At 36.0% G+C, this 17630-nt stretch overlaps 1 protein-coding gene across 2 annotated transcripts in view; it reads left to right on the top strand.

Annotated features, from left to right (window-relative positions):
• zzz3 (zinc finger, ZZ-type containing 3) overlaps positions 1-17630 on the top strand; it is a 152901-nt gene that overhangs the window by 45049 nt on the left and 90222 nt on the right. The window contains exon 2 of one of the 2 annotated variants that reach the window (XM_039736041.1): positions 9883-9992. The exons of the other annotated variant lie outside the window; for it this stretch is intronic. The gene's annotated coding sequence lies outside the window, so the exon portion shown is untranslated. The remainder of the gene's footprint in view (positions 1-9882; positions 9993-17630) is intronic. 2 annotated transcript variants of the gene reach the window in all.

Below are 17630 nucleotides of genomic sequence, written 5' to 3'. Positions count from 1 at the left end.
CACGACTTTTTTGATATTTTAGTTTATAATTTAAAAATGGAATAAGAATTTGAAAATCTAACAACATCAAAAGTTCGATAAATTCTGAAAACAATACCAAACTTATATAGGTTTTAAAATAAGCCCATTCGCTATCCAGGTTAATGTCTGATGACCATTTCACATTGTCATTACTATCGCTTGATTCAACTATTGGTTTGTTTTCAGTTTATTCTTAATTTTGCTTTCAGCTTCTCGTTTACACACCCTTGAGTCTTGGTTGAATGCTCTGCTTCACTCATAAATATTAAGTTATCTTAGAGTGGAAAAACACATAGAAATATTCATGATTTTTTGCAGCATGATTTTATTATATCTACTAGATTGCATCAGAATAATCCCCCAATAGCTATTTTGGTTCAACTTTGTAAAAGTGGATCATTATTGTCACTCTAAGTTTAACTCAAGTTTAAATGGAATGGCTTAGAACACTGAGTCATAGTCATGCTAAAAGTTAATGCTGCGGAGGTTTATTAAAATGGACACACCTGTCTAAGCATGGACAATGAGTGAGCTTATCTTTATTATGATTGCTCACGAGAATAACCAAACAAAAATAAATATAAAGAAGAATTTTTCCTTTTTGCTTAGAAAACATAGATTTGTTAGCTTCCAAATTGGTCTATTTTACTTGTAAAGTTGTTAAGCATGTTAGCCTTGTATATTACTGATTTAACATTTTATGAACATTTAACAGCCAATTGCTGATTTCACTATAACAAGCAAAAACTGAACATTTCCATTCCAAGGCCAATTGTAATTTACTCTACTCAGTGTGTATGTCTTATGTATACTTTCTCCCCAGATACATATAGATTTTCTCTGAATCCTTTGAATTCATCCTAAATTCTAAAGACATACAAGTTGGCTTGTGTGTGAAAGTTTGGGTGGTTGCATGAGTTTGCCCTTTCATGAACTAGTACTAGTTTGTTTCTGTTTTGACCTGATGTCATTTCATTCAGTTCCACTTCTTTATAAAGCTGTATTGGAATGCAGTCGTGACCAAACCTTTTGAGAATGACACAACTATTGGTTTTGACAAAGTTTGCTGCTTCAGTGTTTTTAGATCTTTTGTCAGATGTTTCTATGGTATACTTAATTATAATTGCAAACATTTCATAAGTTTCAAAGACTTTTATTGACAGTTACATTAAGTTTATGCAAAGAGTCATAAATTTGCAGTGTTGGCCCTACATTTTCAAGACCTCTGCATTTCGCCCTGGAATGCTGTCAATCAACTTCTGGGCCAATTCCTGACTGATGGCAGCCCATTCTTACACAATCAATGCTTGGTGTTTGCCAGAATTTGCGGGTTTTTGTTTGTCCACATGTCTCTTGAGGATTGACCACAAGTTCTCAATGGGATTAAGGTCTGGGAAGTTTACTGTCCATGTACCCAGAATTTTGATGTTTTGTTCCCCTATCCACTTGGTTATCACATTTGCCTTATGGCATGGTGCACCACCATGTTGGAAAAGGTATTGTTCATCACCAAACTGTTCTTGGAAGGTTGGGAGAAGTTGCTCCCAGAGGATGTTTTGATACCATTCTTTATTCATGGCTGTATTCTTAGGCAAAATTGTGAGTAAGCCCACTCCCTTGGCTGAGAAAAAACCCACACCTGAATGGTCTCAGGATACTTTAATTTTGGCATGAGACAAGACTGACGGTAGCGCTCACCTTTTCTTCTCTGGACAATCTGTTCTTCCAGATTCCCTAGAATCCCCAGAAAGGGAATTGATTCATCAGAGAAAATGACACTACCACAGTCCTCAGCAGTCTAGTCCCTATACCTTTTGCAGAATATCAGTCTGTCCCCGATGTGTTTCTTGGAGAGAAGTGGGTTCTTTACTGCCCTTGTTAACACCAGGCCATCTTCCAAAAGTCTGCTTCACTGTGCGTGCAGATGTACTCGCCTGCTGCCATTCCTGAGCAAGCTCTGCACTGGTGCTGCCCCAATCCCACAGCTGAATCAACTTTAGGAGATGTTCCTGGCACTTGCTGGACTTTCTTGGGTGCCCTGAAGCCTTCTTCACAACAATTGAACCTCTCTTTTCTAACTCAATCAACATGACATAGCGATCCCCAGCCTTGCCCGTATGAACAACAGCAACAACATTTATTTATATAGCACATTTTCATACAAACAGTAGCTCAAAGTGCTTTACATAATAAAGAATAGAAAAATAAAAGACACAATAAGAAAACAAAATAAATCAACATTAATTAACATCGAATAAGAGTAAGGACCAATGGCCAGGGGGGACAGAAAAAACAAAAAAACTCCAGACGGCTGGAGAAAAAAATAAAAATAAAATCTGTAGGGATTCCAGACCATGAGACCGCCCAGTCCCCTCTGGGCATTCTACCTAACATAAATGAAACAGTCCTCTTTGGATTTAGGGTTCTCACGGAAGGGCTTGATGATGATGGTCACGTAGACTTCTGCCTTTTAATCCATCCATCATTGTTGGAGCATCATGAAGCTTTGAATAGGTGGAGGTGGTGCAGGCCACCACCACAAAGAAACCGGAAAAAGAAACAGAAAAAGAGAGTAGGGGTCAGTGCGGATTTTAGAGCCACCATGAATAGTTATTATGAGGAGATTGAACATACAGAGTATCAGGATTAAGTTAAATTAAGTTAAATTGAAGTTATAAAAAGGCCATGTTAAAGTAATGTGTTTTCAGCAGTGTTTTAAAGTGCTCTACTGTAGTAGCCTGGCGAATTCCCATTGGCAGGCTATTCCAGATTTTAGGTGCATAGCAGCAGAAGGCCGCCTCACCACTTCTTTTAAGTTTTGTTCTTGGAATTCTAAGGAGATACTCATTTGAGGATCTGAGGTTACGATTTGGAATATAAGGTGTCAGACATTCCGATATATAAGATGGAGTGAGATTATTTAAGGCTTTATAAACCATAAGCAGAATTTTAACGTCAATCCTGAATGACACAGGTAACCAGTGTAATGACATCAAAACTGGAGTAATGTGTTCAGATTTTCTTTTCCTAGTTAGGATTCTAGCAGCTGCATTCTGTACTAGTTGCAAACGATTTATGTCTTTCTTGGGTAGTCCTGAGAGGAGTGCGTTAACGTAATCTGAAACCCAAGTCGACTGAAAACAAATGCGTGAACTAATTTCTCAGCATCTTTCAGTGATATAAGAGGTCTAACTTTACTTATGTTTAAGTGGAAAAAATGCTGTCCTAGTGATCTGATTAATATGCGATTTAAAATTCAGATTACAGTCAACAATTACCCGTAAGCTTTTTACCTTCGTCTTGATTTTTAATCCTAATGTATCCAGTTTATTTCTAATAGCCTCATAGTGATTAGCAATAATGGACACAAAGATTTCAGTTTTTTCTTTATTTAACTTGAGAAAGTTACTATTCATCCATTCTGAGATACAAGTCAGACATTGTGTTAGTGAATCAAGAGAGTCGGAGTCATCAGGTGCTTGATTAAATACAGCTGTGTGTCATCGGCATAGCTGTGGTAGCTCACGTTGTGCCCTGAGATAATCTGACCTAATGGAAGCATGTAGATTGAGAATAACAGCGGACCCAGGATAGAGCCTTGTGGAACACCATATCGGATATCATGTGTCTTCGAGTTGTAATTACCACAACTAACAAAAAATTTTTTCCCTGTCTGTCTGGTAGGCTTCAAACCAATTTAAGACACTGCCAGAGAGGCCCACCCATTGACTAAGGTGATTTCTAAGAATACACTGTGTGCACAATTATTAGGCAAGTGAGTATTTTGACCATATCATCATTTTTAATGCGTATACAGTAATCCCTCACTATATTGCGCTTTGACTTTCGCGGTTTTGCTCTATCGCGGATTTTATATGAAAGCATAACTAAATATATACGCTGGATTTTTCGCTGCTTCGCGGGTTCTGTGGACAATGTGTCTTTTTACTTCCTGTACATGCTTTCTCAGTTGGTTTGCCCAGTTGATTTCATACAAGGGACGCTATTGGCGGATGATTGAGAAGCTAACCAATCAGAGCACGCAGTTAAGTTCCTGCCTGCTGAATGCAGTGTTAACCAGGAAGTCTCGTCTCGCTCATTCAGCATCAACGTGTTTAAGCTGTGTAAAGAGTTGTGCTCTTTGTGTTTATCTTTGTGCATAGTCAAGCCCTTCATTATGGCTCCAAACGATCTGCTACTGCTTCAGGGGCCGTGCCCAAGCATAAGCGGAAAATGTTAATGATTGCGAAAGGTAAGCGTTTTGGATTTGTTGAAGGCTACTTATTCTTTTATTTAAAAAGTAGGAAAGGAATATAAGATCTATGGCCGCAGTGTCCTTTTAACCAGGGTTCAAAACGAGTTGTAAGTGGGTGTAATAAGGCAGTAGTCCGGATGGAATCTGCTTTAGGGATTTGCATTGAAGACTGCCAGAAGAACAACAACGGCAGTGCTACACAATCGCCTGAAGTGGCTCCTTTATGGGCTGTAACGCTCTCCTTTGTTGTGCAGTAAAATAAAACTCATTGTTATCGGACAAGTCATCGCGTGTCATTGTTGGTGAGTAACCATAATTAATTTTCTACTTACAGTACTTAGTACATGTACGTGCGTTTAGTGTCACTGTACACACATTTACTGTATACTATTTTTCTTGTATGTATTTATTGCTGGTGGCATGTCTCGTAATGGCTGTAACATATGTGCTATCGGAGACACTCAATATCTTTAAAATAATATTTAGGTTTTACTGTATATAAACAGTGTGTTTATATACATAATTTCAATGAATCTTACCTAATATCTAAGAGAATACAAAGGGATTATGCTGTATAACTCTGTGGGGAATATTTCTAAACAGTGTGGGAGAGTTTATAAGGGCTTAAAATATATAAAAATAACCATAGAAACATATGGTTTCTACTTGTGATTTTCACCTATCGCGAGGGGTCTGGAGCATAGCCCCACGATCGAGGAGGGATTACTGTATTCCAACTCCAAGCTGTATTAACTTGAATGCTTATAGGATTTAAGCACGTCAGGTGATGTGTATTTGTGTAATGAGGGCGGGTGTGGCCTAAGGAGATCAACACCCTATATCAAGGTGTGCAGAATTATTAGGCAGCTAGTTTTCCTCAGGCAAAATGGTCCAAAAAGAGATTTAACTGACTCTGAAAAGTCAAAAATTGTAAAAGTCTTTCAGAGGGATGCAGCACTTTTGGAATTGCTAAGATATTGGTGTGTGATCACAGAACCATCAAACATTTTGTTGCAAATAGTCAACAGGGTCACAAGAAACGTGTTGAGAACAAAAGACTCAAATTAGCTGCCAAAGATTTGAGAAGAATCAAACGTGAAGCTACCAGGAACCCATTATCCTCCAGTACTTTCATATTCCAGAGCTGCAACCTACCTGGAGTGCCCAGAAGTACAAGGTGTTCAGTGCTCAAAGACATGGCCAAGGTAAGGAGGGCTGAAACCCAACCACCACTGAACAAGAAACACAAGTTGAAACGTCAAAACTGGGCCAAGAAATATCTGAAGACAGATTTTTTCAAAGGTTTTATGGACCGATGAGATGAGAGTGACTCTTGATGGACCAGATGGATGGACCTGTGGATCAGTAATGGGCACAGAGCTCCACTCCAACGTGGAGGTGGGGTACTGGTATGAGCTGGTATTTTTAAAGATGAGCTAGTTGGACCTTTTTGCATTGAAGATGAACTCAAAATCAACTCCCAAACCTACTGCCAGTTTTTCAAGACACTTTCTTCAAACAGTGATACAGGAAAAAGACCATGATTTTTATGCAGGCCAATGCTCCATCACTTGCATCGAAGTTCTCCACTGCGTGGCCAGCCAGTAAAGGCCTTAAAGATGAAGGAATAATGACATGGCCTCCCTTCCTCATCTGACCTAAACCCTATCGAGAACTTGTGGGCACTTCTTAAGCGCTAGATTTACGGGGGAGAAAAACAATACACCTCTCTGAAGAGTGTCTGGGAGGCTGTAGTCACTGCTCCACAAAAAGCTGATCATCAACAGATCAAGAAACTGACAGACTCCATGAATGGAAAGGCTTATGACTGTTATTGGAAAGAAGGGTGGCTATATTGGTCATTGATTGATTGATTTATTTTTTTTTGAAATGTCAGAGATGTTTATTTGTAAATTTTGAGGTGTTTGTTTATTATTCTCACTATAACAGATGAAAATAAACAAGTGAGATGGGAAAATTTTCATTTTCCTTTAGTTGCATAATAAATCTGCACACTAATAGTTGCCTAATAATTGTGCACATATGTATTCCCTGATGATGTTCACACTCACATTTCCGTTGTGAAACATTCAGGTTTCAGGTTTATTAACATTTTGGATTGACTGATAGCACTGTGTTTGTTCCATATTAAAATTAATCCTCAAAAATACAACTTGCCTAATAATTCTGCACTCCCTGTATTATGATCAATGGTGTCAAATGCAGCACTCAGATCTAAGAGGATGAGAAAAGATAAATGGCCTCTGTCTACATTCACTCGCAAATCATTTACTACTTTAACGATTTAACTGTATAATGGCTGCCTTCTCCAGAACTTTACTTAAGAAAGGCAGGTTAGAGATGGGTCTAAAATTTTCAAGAGCAGAGGGGTCAAGATTATGTTTCTTAAGAAGGGGTTTAACTACAGCAGTCTTAAGACAGTCTGGGAAGACCCCGTATCTAATGATGAATTTACTATGTCAGAACATTATCAATTAGCACGCCTGATACTTCTTTGAAAAACCTTGTTGGTATTGGGTCAAGGACGAGGTGGAGGGTTTTAATTGAGATATTATTTTTTGTAAATCGGTAAATCTATCCTAGTGAAAGAGTTTAATTTGTTTATAACAGAATGCTGGGGTTTAGGAGGATCCTTAGTGTTGGAGGGATATACTATGTTATTTCTAATATCATTAATTTTTGATTGAAAATACAGCGATAGCCTCACAGGTTTTACTGGAAGTACTTAGGAGGCATTCCTTTGAGTTACCTGGGTTTAGTAGGTGATCAATTGTAGAAAATAAGACTCTGGGATTACTAGCATTGTTATTTATAATCTTGGAGAAATAGCAGCGCTCTCAAGACGGACAGTGTTATTGTATTCTGTTATTTTAACTTTTAATATTTCATAGTGGATAGTAAGTTTAGTCTTCCTCCATTTACGCTCAGCTCTGCGGCATGTTCTCTTTAAATCAGACACTCTTTGGGTCTTCCATGGTATAACAATGCTAGAAGATTTTTTCACTGTCTTTTCAGGTGCAACTATGTCAACAGCAGCTCTCACTTTAGTATTAAATCTTTCCACCTTACTATTTACATTATCCTCGCTATTATAGTTGGCACTATAAACGGACTGATTGCTTAGAATGTTTGTAAGTTTTAAAGCTGCTGCTGAGTCAAAGAAGCGTTTTTTAACAATATGCTTCTCATGGTGTTTTTTATCATTATTTCTATATTAAAAGTAGAAGAAAATGGTCTGATAGACCAATATCAATGATCTGCTTTATATCAACTTTCAGTCCTTTAGTAATCACTAAGTCTAACGTATGACCTGCTTTATGTGTAGGCTGATTTATGAGCTGTCTCAAATCAAAAGAATCCAGGAGGTTCATAAATTCTTTTACTTTTAGATCACACTGATTATCTATATGAAAATTAAAGTCGCCAACTATTAGGAGTGTGTCATAGTTAGTAATTAAAATTGACATTAAGTCAGAGAATTCCTCAAAAAAAGACGCGTTGAATTTTGGAGGTCTATACACGGATAATACTAGAACTTGAGAATCTCCATGGATAACAACGGCGAGATACTCAAAGGACTTGAACTTACCAAAACTGACATCTTTACATTTTAACCGGCTCGAGTAAATGTTTGCCAAGCCCCTCCCTTTTCCCTGGCGGTCTGCACGAGTAAAACTGTAATCTGGAGGCAGATTCGATTAAAACAGCCGCGCCGTCTGAGTTAAGCCACGTTTCACTTAGTGCAATAAAATCTATTTTTTTATCACTAATAAGATCGTTGATAAAAAACGTTTTGTTAGTTAAAGCTCTAACATTTAATAGTGCCATATTTAATGTTTCGGAGGTGCAGAGATGAATACTATGTGCGTTATTGATATTTGGAATAGGAACTAAATTATTTTTATTAGCGCTCTGTGTGTATCTGATTTTTTATAGTTTTAATACATTGTATAGTTTTAATGAATACTCTTACCTGTGTTAATGAGAGGATCACTGAAACGATGTCAGCAGGTCCTTTTTGTGGCGGGGTTGAAATGCAGTGGAAATTATTATTTTTTTTTGGATTAAGTTCATTTCCATGATCACTCTTCAGAATATTGTGGAGTATATGCATATTGCCTTCATAAAAACTGAGGCAGCAAACTTTGTGAAAATTAATATTTGTTTAATTCTCAAGACCTTTGGCCACAACTGTACACAATTTTGAAAACTAAATAAAGATCCTCCTTGTACCTTCCAATTACATTCTTCATCATAACCCAATTTCCATAGTCTGGATAAAAGAAAACAATGTTTCTTCCATTGCCCTTGCTTATTTCTTTTATTAGTAGCAAATCCATGTAGTAAATAAGGAAGCATTTGACTTTATTTTTTTGTTTAGTGTCTTCTTTTAATTCTGTGTGCAGAATTTAAAATTCAGCTATACTTTTTAATATTAATACAAACTAAATAAATTGACCAAACTAACTATCATTTCTTTTTCTAAAATGTAATGACTGTCCTAACTGAGGAGCAAATGATCAAATCAACTTAAAGTATGTAATAAAAATATATAGTATTGAGCATTAGTGATATGGGAATGACTGCAAAGTGGAAGGCTGCAGTTATAGAGGCAGATGGGCGCATTATTAAATTGATCAATTCTTGAAAAACATTTGCAGGTCCTCTGTCATTGACAAGTAAGCAGCTGCCTAAGATTTCCCATAAAATTTTTCAGTCAATTTTCCCAAAAAATGTTTAGAAGAAAATATTCAGTTGAACAAGGAATAACACATACTGCATAGATTTCAGGAATACAATATTATCCAAAAATGGCCATATAGTGGAAGTCTTCGTAATATAATGCATATTGTCATTATTAGTACTTTATTTTGTTGTCTTACAGAAAAATAAAGTATTAGCTGTTTATTCTGCAGGAAATAAGTGCTATTATTTGAATTCTGTGAGTGCCGTCCCACACATTAAAATATATTTGTATCTAAACTATATAAATTGTCAGTTGTTGAAAGAATGAAAAAAATAATTGTCTGTTGAAGATAATTAGATCATGTTATTTATAAATTAGAGCAATTGGTGAAACAGTTGGTAGCACTTCAGATGTAGTATTTTCTGTTAAAATAATGTTTTAGTCGTTCTGTGTGGAGTTCTTATGTGTCCCTCCCACGTTCTATTTAGGTTGGTTTGTCATTCCAATGTGAGTGGGCACTCTGGACCAAGAGCTCACAAGAGCTGTTTTCCTGCCTTGTGTCCCAAGCAGCTATAATAATTTTAGGTTTCTTCTGTCTTTGAATTGGACTAAGTGGCTTTGAGAATGGCATGTTAGAAGAATAGATGGTTAGCATTCAAAAAATGTTGCCTGGTAAATTTCCCATTATGCTATAATAGATGTCTTAGTTAGTTAGGTTCACAGGTGCATACAGAGTTTAATGTAAAATTACTGAAGTTTGTGAGATGTGGAGATTCATGGAGAGACTTGGGGAAATTTACAAAGTGAACCAAGGCAAATATTCAGAGATGAAAGTATTTTGTTCATACCTCTTTGCAATAACTTGGAATTAATTTGAATTTTTTTCCCTTGGATTTAGTGCATGAGGTTGGTGGTGAAAAAAATGTTTGCACCACCATTTTAAAAGTTTTTGGGACGAATGTCAGCTCACTATACCTACAGAAAATTCCATGCTCACATAATAATAAGGTAAGGTACTTGAACGTCGTCTTTCCATTAACTAAATAACTACATAATACTGGAAGTTGTACTGTTTCATTGTTGTTAATTTGCAAATATGTAACTAAATGTATGTAAATTAAATTAAATACTCTCTAATGTATGGTTTTAATTATGTAAATCATTATTGTTCTGCACCGAATACTTTCAGCTAATTGTTTAACTTGTGAAAACAATTTTGTGTACATAGATTGAGTTCACTTTTAAATACAATACTGGTTTTCTTGTGTATGATTTTTATTTTCTTTTAGTAGCTACTGTATTATTTGACTTATTCAACCTGTAAAACGGATTGCTCTTCTGTTTTAACAGAATAGATTTCTTAGATTATTTAAAATCTATTTTTATAAACATTTTTAACACAGGTTTGGAAAATTTACACCCAGATTGTTTTAATTGTGGATAATTATTTTGGTTGAGTTCATGAACACAAAAATATAAGTGAAATGTTTGCATAATGTCACATGTAGGTACAAAACTAAAAACAAATTAAATTTTAATAAAGTACACAATGTATACAATATTGTTCTAAATCAATTTAACATGAACATATTTAGGCAGTCTAATAATTTTTAACTACGTTGTCAAGAAGACAATACATATTCATTGACCTAACGTAATACTTCTCTAGTTTTTATCCCTTCTTAGGTTTGTTTTGATCCAGAACTTTTGTTTGGTGGCCCGTTATTTCCAAACTTTTTCTAGTGCATCCCTTTCAATCATCCAGCAGTAGTTCACTATCACACTGACATGCCAGTGTCCTTGGTACCTTCTTTTCATGTCCTTGACCTCTTGATGGAATCTTTCAACCTGATCTTCACTTGGCACTCTTAAGATTTTCAGGGAAAAACACCAAAATAATTTTTTGAAATAGCTTACTTGAATGAAACTCAATTCTTATTCCAGGTCGTTCATCATACCATCAAATTCAGCATCAGAGATCAGTTTTCTGGTCCAGCAAAGTAACCTATTTCAATTTAGCCTCATACAAACCCAGAATTGTTTCTGCATAAATAACAGTAAAAAGGTTTTATCTTTTGATAGGGTTTTAGCAAGCTGCTTCATTAAACCAAGCTTAATATGAAACATTGATAGCAGCACTTTATTTGGAACTACTAAGCTAGGTCTTTTTTCCTTCTTCATCAAGTTGTAGCTTTTTTTTTCTAGTAGGCCATTACTATTGAACCCATTGTAAATTCTTGGCTCTGTTGTCCCACACACAGAGAAAACCTGGGAATTCTGTGTGCTGTGACTGCTGACCCAGTTAGATACACAGGATTTCTTGGTCTCCACATTTGAATGAACAGCATTCATTGTGATTCATTTTCTCAAAGAGATTTAGAGTTCTTGTAGTTTTTTTCTTGTAGATTGAGCAACAGGTATTGATTTGTTTTACTTACCATTATGAAGAAGTAATTCTTTTAGTCATCTATAGTTTCTATTCTTCTGTGCATTCTTTTAACTTGACATTTGATTAATTGTATAATTAATTTTCTCAATATCATTACAAGTGAAATAGCAATACAGAGTTACTTGGCTTCATCTTTGAGGTTGTTTCAGCATATTGTATGTGAAGAACTGCATTAGGCATTTTTTGCTGTAAAGCTCTCTGATATGGGTAGGTGGAGTTTTGTGTTTCTTTTTAGTTTGGATTAATTTCTTGAATTTTTTTCCCCTCTTTTTGGAACACAATGTTTATACTACTGTACTGCGTACAGAAGAAGTGTATCTTTGATCAGTAGATTCAGGGACAGTTTGCATCCTCGGATTGTAAGAACTAACACTTTGTATGTGTATACTTTACATGTATATATTTGTACGCACATACATGTTGTGTGTACATTTTTCTGTGTTTTTTTTATTGTATTATTGACAACTATTATGAGGAACGTGACCGTAACCTTGAACTATAATGATGTATTATCAAAAGGTTACACAACGCTGCATTGGATTTTTTTCTCTCTCTTCTGTGTTTATATTAATGTGTATAGACCTGTCTAGCTTTGTGACACATTATTTTAATTATAGTGATTTATAAGGTGTTTCCCCAAAGAAAGTGTTTATCTTGCATTTAAACAAAACTAGTTGTTTTTAGAACTGAAGTAATTAAGATAACTTTGCTTCTTAGAATTTGTTGTGATGTAGTAGATATATCACTAGATGTTTGTTACATCTGTTATGCAAGCCTCACTTATTAATCAGTATTGTAAAAATATTTTTAGCAATGAATGCATCATGTGGACTAGGAATGTCAATAAAAAAACACGTCTAGCTGATTTGAAGGTGAAGGCCATTCAGGAAATGAAAACGCAGCAACACCTCTGCGTTCCCCCTCTCTCCCCTCAGCCACAGTGTACTTTACAGAGAAAACAAAATAAAATAAACATGCAGTTTTTTGTGTAGGAACCTATAAATGAAATATGCAAAATTCGAACAAATCAAGTGTTATAAATATGCCTAGAATATTTGTTTCTCATTGATAATGTCAACAACAAAAATGTTTTGCTATATGTTTTTGTTAATCATTCATTTGCATTTGCAGCTGTGTCTCCAAATAAAGCTGTGCACGTGAATAATTTTTTTACATCTGCAGCTGCATAGTTTTTAAAGGATCTTGTCCTAATCATACCAGCTCGCACATATGAAGGAACCTCAATTCCTCTCATTTTTGACTCTAAGATGACTTATTTTTGTGATCTAATAAGCAGATGAATTGCTTGAAATCAAAATACAGTGATTTTTAATACCATTTCTTACTCTTTTAGATGAGCTGAATAATAATTAAAGGAGTCAGTGCTACCAACTCAAAATCAATTTGTGATAGTTTGCTGTTTAAAACTATTTGCTTTTTAGAAATATAAATATGGGTATTACTTCACAGATAATGCTGTCAAACTGAGTGCATGAATTGTGTCCTTGTATAAAAGAAATCCATTGATGTTTGTGCCATCTGTAGTTTGTGAAATGCACTACAGAGTGGTAATTTTCATAGAACTCTGAGTTTGATAAAAGAGAGCGCAGCGCAGAACACAACCCTGGATGGGATTGTTCCAGATCATTACTGAGACACACATTAGCACTCAATCATACATCAAAAATTTTGAGTCATAGATCAGAAATAGACTTCTAAGTTAGTGTGTTATGTTATACACCACTTTCACACTGAGATAATTAAGAGACACCGCTTCACTAAAAGATTCAACTTGTAAATACTTCATTCATACTTCATCTAAAGAACATCTAGACAAAAGGTACTTAATGAGTTTTTTACAAATTAAAGGATCTAAGGTCTTTATAGATGCACTGTATGTGTTGCCTGCAGCTTGTAGCAGCATTGGAATATAAGAATAGCTAAGAAACATTTCAAGGGAAAATTAATATGCAGTTCTATTAATTATTATGAGCAAACTAGCTACATAGAGTAAATTGAAAAATTTTTGAAATTTGATATCTCTTCCCTTATACCGTCCGCATTTGTCCTACGCCTTTTTTGCTATCCTTGTATGTCTCAACCGGTCATGGCTGATGCTTCCCCTCTCATTTGTGTTCCTGTAAAGCTTGCTTCTCAAACTCTGTCATTTCAAGGTGTATGACTTGCCTCCTGTCCTCTTTGACTACCAGCAATAGTAGTCTGGCCCCCATTACTTGCTGTGAAAACATTTGTATTCTTGTGAATAATTACTATATTTCAGAATGATTCCTTATGCACCTTTCCTCAGTATCCTTGCATGAGTCAACCTTTCTTTCTCTCTGCTTCCTGTCTCACAGACATTTGACTGAGTCATCAAAGCGAAACTGGCCAATCAGATCAAGTCAAACTGACACACACTCATACTCTCACAGGCTTTAAGTATTTCATGAGAAAACCACTTTTGTGCTTTGACACCATTGTTAATGTTAATTGAAAACCAAATAGAGCTCTGCTTCTCATTCCTGTGTTTCAAATACTGCCCTTTAACAACTGTTTTAAACCACATTTGGATTGTTTTAAATCATCTTTATAACATTGATAATTTAAAACATTGTTTTTTGACCAGAGGATTAGAGTTTGGACCTATGTGGCTGAAGATGACTCTTGGGCAGGGTTACTTGTCTTACTCACTATATGAAAAACTTGATAATTTCAGCACTCCCCGAGTAGAGCTACTGCTTCTTCCGAATCTGCTGAAGCCAGTTGTAGTGGTTTGGATATTTTGTGAAGTTAAACTTAGAGCAGTTCATGCTGGATATTTATCAAATTCTGTCCAATGAAAGGAGACCTAGAGGCTGATTCAGATTGGCCTGTGTGCACTTGAGTGTTTCCCAGGAACATTTAGTTTGTACTGGTGGTAAATTATGTACTGACTAGCTCAGATGGCTACCATAAAAGGTATCTCCATGAAAAGATTATGGAAAATGAAGTCTGATACTAGCTGAGGTACTGATTATTACAGAATATAACTCATAACATGGGACCTGAAAAACACTAGTGCTAACCAGTTTTGTTTACTTGAACAAAATCGTGAAATACAAATATAAAGTATAAGCTGTGATATCCAATTCCTTCTATGTCATCCAGAAGATAAATATTGACATCTGCTAGATATGAACAGATTATTCATCTACTTGGTATTATTGGGGCCAGATTATTCATAATAGAAATTGGTATGTGAACTGCACTAGCTCTTTATATTAACATTAATTGCAGTGCTGCTTTTAGAGTGTGTTTTTTTTTTTTCCCCAAGGTATAGAAGATGCAAGTTGTATTCATATCTTAGGTATTGACACAGTTTATAATGATAGATGGAGAGTGATGATGTAAAGTACAATACTTAAAGATCAATGGATGAAAGAGCTAAAAACAGTTGAATCATATAATATTTGGAGGTAAATTTTAAACTGATTTATGTTAGTGTTTGTTAGTATAATAGACATCTGGGGGTATAAAGGAAATGAAAGAAAATTGATGTCGCTTGCAAATAGGAGAGCGAGATGAGGGAAAGTACTCTTCTGTGGAGAACACCCAAGGCTCAAAATGTGCACTGCTGAATGTGTCTACACCATCTGGTATCATTTCTGTCTACTGATGTTGGGTACCCCTCAAGTTACATTTGGCACACATTTAAAAAATATTTAAAAAATTGCAAAGAAGTAGCATACTTTTCAGAATTATAAAGGACTTTGAAAGTGTATTTAACATAGTCTTGCTAAAATTAATTTCGTGACTAAGAGTCTAGGTATATCACCAAAATTTAGTGTCTCATGCATTATCTGGGCAGAATAACACTAAAATTGCCATTTTCATTTGTTTTATATTATTTTAACAACATATTAAGTCCGAAATTAAAGTAAAGTATCCACTCAATAGAACATGGAATGAATAATGGTGAATGTCCTTTTTCCTGGAAAGTTGTAATTCTTTTAAATAGCGTAAGAGTAAAAGAGTACTTTTTCACACATCTGTACAGTTGGCATGGGTTTCTGTTCATTTTTGTGTCTGACATATTTGTAATTTTTAAAACACCATCTCTGACTTGGCTATTCAGAGGCACATTTTGTTTCTAATGGTTTAATCTACCTGTGGGTGTCCTCTTGAAAATGTATGTTGTGTGTTAATACTCATAATTGAGAACAGAGGTTTCTTCAGTCGTCTACTGTAGACAGTTAATGCAGTTTCTTTCTGACAATAGATATGTTGTCCTTGATTATGACACAAAATCCTTTGATGTTAACCTGATGTTCTTGGAGACAGTAAGAACCTGATAGTAAATTTGCAGGAGGGTAGGTTCATGGCAGATTGGAGTTAATTGTTATATATTTAAACACTCAATCCTTTGAGAACATGGAACCTGTATTATTCAATTAAAGTTCCAGGAGGTCCACATCCCTGAATTTTATTTAATAGCGGAGCTCCATACAGACATCCTGTCATAACAATTTTGTATTATTAATGGTAAAATTTACACTGTTCAAAAATTAAGGAAACCCTTAAATCACACATCAGATCTTGATGAACAAAATATTCAAGAGGAAAATCTGCATTGAATAATACTGTGTAATTCGTTGAGAACAAAATGAAGTACCAATGGTCAGTGGAAACCAAAGTCACCAACCCATTGAAGGCTGGATTCAACATCACACAGAAAGTCAAAGTCAAAAATTGAAATCAACAACTGATCCAACCTGTGTGAATTTCATCACAGCAACTCATAATTTGACTCCATAGTGTGTGAGGCCCCCACATGCCTGTATGCACTCCTGACAACATCTGGACATGCCCCTGATGAGATGTTTTCCTAGGGGATCTCCTCCCAGACCTGGATCAGGGCATCGGTGGGCTCCTGGGCAGTCTATGGTTCTACTTGGCGACGTTGGATCCACTGATACATAACATACCAGAGGTTCTTAATTGGGTTCAGGTCTGGGGAGCGTGCGGGCCAGCCAATGGCATCAACGCTTCGTCATCCAGGAACTTCCTACACATTCTGGCCATATGAGGCTAGACATTGTCCAGCACCTGCATAAGGTCTGACAATGGCTCTGAGGATTTTGTCGGAGTACAGTAACCTAGCATGTGGAGGTCTGTGTGACCCTCCAATGATATGCTTTCCCAGACCATCACTGACCCCCTATCAAACTGGTCAGGCTGGATAATGTTGCAGGCTGCATAGCTTTCATATAGGCATCTCCAAACTGTGCCACATGTGCTCAGTGTGAACTTGCTCTCACCTGTGTGCAGAGAATGGGGTGCCAACGGTGGAGCTGCCAATTGTGGTATTCACTGGTGAATGCCAATCAAGCAGCATGGTGATGGGCTGTGAGCACATCAATTATATGAAAAATCTCTAAAGCAAAGTGCTCTTTTTATATTCACAATTCTAATGTTATCAGAAATAAAACAACCGTACAGCTAAGTTAAAATACTGATGAAATAGGTTATAATTCCTCCAAACAAAATGAGCTTATTGGAAAAATGTAACAAAAGTAACAGTGACATGGCTTGCTTAGTGTTTAGGCCCTTCTGAACTTTGTCCCCTTTTTGTCTTCCCTTTGTTTCTCTTATTCAATGAGGAAAATATGATTTTGGTGATCCTGCTAATATTTTGATTCTTGACAAGAACAGAGTCAGTGCAACTCTCAAACTTTTGTGTGAGTGATTAACAGTATTTGTTTTTGATACTATTCATTGTTGAAAGTGCTGACTCACAAGGATATGTGGGTCCAAACCTAGTCAAAATGTGTATTGTCGGTTTGGCAATACCAGGAAAATAGGCTAGGTCACAAACCCCAGCCTATTCTCTTAATGCCACATCAACTTGTAAATCAGTCTGCTTCATCTGGAGAGATTGGTCTGCTCCTAGCTCAAGGTCTTCTTGGCATCCTCAATTCCCACAATATCTTTGAAAATAATAATAATAATGGTCCCTGTATAAATATTTCAACAACATCCTGGCCATTTTTAATAATCCTGTGTCTGAAATCTGTATGAGAGACAAAACTGCCTCTCTTACTTTTATTTGTTTCTGGACTGTCGGGTAGTGTACACATTCTCCCTGAAGATCAACCCTGAAAATTTCTTTTTTTTTTTTTTTTTTTTTTTTTGAAAGAACGGATAGTTGTTAAGAAATC

This window comes from Polypterus senegalus, chromosome 14 (genome assembly GCF_016835505.1).
Source record: "Polypterus senegalus isolate Bchr_013 chromosome 14, ASM1683550v1, whole genome shotgun sequence".
In the NCBI taxonomy this organism is placed as follows: Eukaryota; Metazoa; Chordata; class Cladistia; order Polypteriformes; family Polypteridae; genus Polypterus; species Polypterus senegalus.
The sequence above is the reverse complement of the archived record's forward strand: the minus strand, read 5'-3'. Positions and strand labels throughout refer to the sequence as shown.